This window comes from Mustela erminea, chromosome 15, assembly GCF_009829155.1.
Source record: "Mustela erminea isolate mMusErm1 chromosome 15, mMusErm1.Pri, whole genome shotgun sequence".
Taxonomy (NCBI): Eukaryota; Metazoa; Chordata; class Mammalia; order Carnivora; family Mustelidae; genus Mustela; species Mustela erminea.
In genome coordinates, this window is record NC_045628.1 from 2739834 (window position 1) to 2742049 (window position 2216).

Genomic DNA, 2216 nt, shown 5'->3' on the forward strand with positions numbered 1-2216 from the left:
CTGTTTCCTGCCTGTGCGAGCTGCTCCATTCACCGGGAGCTGGCCTCGACCCTGTCCAGCTGCACGCGCCTGCCACAGGGCACCCGGCGCCTGAGGCTTTGGGGATGTGGTCAGCAAATCTGTTCCAGGCCTCGGCGACCCCGAAGGCAAAGATTGCCCACAGGGGCAGTGTGGGATCTGCAAGAAGGTGTGAGGCTCGGCAATGGAGGCTTGCCCCCTGCCCGAACCCATGCTGCCTTGCCGTCCACAGGGCGGGGCCGCGCCGGTGGAGCTCCCCGGCCTGTGTGACCATTCTACAGGACACCTGGCGTGTCCACGCTTTCTTCTTGACCTGGGCAGCGCTCACATCGGTATAAAATATGCGCCCCAGCTACCGTCGTGGGGACAACCAGCCCCAGCCACATCACAAGTCCACGTCCACCGACCAGCAGGACACTACTCCGATAGCAAGTGCTGTCCTCCCTGAAGCTGGCCCGACACGTGGGAGGAGTAAGAGCTGCCGACGAGGACTTCAGAAGTACCGGCCGCCAGGCTCCCGGCTCCGGGACGGGAGGTGGGCAGCGAATGGGGACAGACGGCTGAGCCTGGAGACGGGCCCCGTCACCTGCCGGCCCTGTGGTCACAGGCCAGTGTGTGAACCTGTCTGACCACACGTGCAGAGGGAGGACCTGTGTCCCGAGTCGGTGCCCCGTGGTAACCTGTGTCTGATGTCTTTTTTTTTTTAAAGATTTTATTTATGTATTTGACAGACAGAGATCACAAGTAGGCAGAGAAGCAGAGAGAGAGAGAGGGGGAAGCAGGCTCCCCACTGAGCAGAGAGCCTGATGCGGGACTCGATCCCAGGACCCTGAGATTATGACCTGAGCTGAAGGCAGAGGCTTAACCCACTGAGCCACCCAGGCGCCCCCGCATCTGATGTCTTACCTGTCACCCCGCATAGGAATAACCACACCCATCACCAGAAGCAGGGGGAGCCTGTGAGGCAAAATGTTAGAAAAGCGCAGAATGAGGGGGCACTTGAGTGGCTCAGTCGTTAAGAATCGGCCTTTGGGTCAGGTCATGATCCCGGAGTCCTGGAGCGGATCCCTGCATCCAGCTCCCTGGCAGGAAGCCAGCTTCTCCCTCTTCCTCTCCCTCCGCCCCTGCTTGTGTTCCCTCTCTCCCTGTCTCTTTCTGCCAAATACATAAAATCTTCAAAAAATTAAAAGAAAAGCCCAGAATGGGTCGAAGGGGCAGGGTTTGGAATGGAGCTGGGTTTCCCCAAAGGCAAAGTCCAATTTCCTCCGACTTCAGCCATGGCCCCCGTCATGGGACAGCAGATGCCACGAGGTCTCGGGAGTGAGAAGACTCGGGAACCTTGTTCCCAGTATGGCTCGTAAGGAGACAAAGTCAGCATCAGCTACGTCCATGAGAAGCAGATTGAACGAGGTGGACATGTACCAAGCTTTCTGCCACGTAAGGGCCCGCGAAGCCCACGGGAGGAGGAAGCCCAGGAGGGTCGTCCCGGTGGGCCGGCGGGCGGGTCCTGAGAGCGAGCAGAGGCTGGATGAGACTAGGACTTGGACTTGAATTCGAGCTGCTTGTTCTTCTCAAGTAAGTGTGCAGTGAGTCGTTGTGTCCTGGGCATGGGAGGACTTTGGGTCACCTTCCTGGGAGCCGTCTTGGGGAGTGTTCCAGGGAGCAGCACCCCAGTCCTTGTATCCCCTCCCCGTGGCTCCCGTCCTGTTGTGTAAGATGTGACACGTGCACATGCAAACAAGCTCGTCCGTCCTGGTGCCTGATCCCTGCGCGCTGTGATGGATTCTCACACGGAGTGGAAGAGGGCGCCGCGTGGAGTATTCCTGCCATACTGGGGGGAGGGGGGGCTTTTTTCAGAGGTATCCTGGGAACTTTGTGCCAGGAAGGCAGGACTTTTCGTGGTGGCATTAGTGGGAGTTACCCGTCTTGAGCCTCATTGGAAAGGCGTGAAGAGGAACTCCCAGCAAGCTTACGAAACGTCCCTAGAGTCCTCGAGGCACCGGGCGGCTTCTGAGAAGGAGAGGAGGTGCGGGGGGCGTGGGGCCCGGTGCAGGGGGAGGAGGTGCGGGGGGCGTGGGGCACGTGCAGGGGGAGGAGGTGCGGGGGGCGTGGGGCCCGGTGCAGGGGGAGGAGGTGCGGGGGACGTGGGGCACGGTGCAGGGGGAGGAGGTGCGGGGGGCGTGGGGCACGTGCAGGAG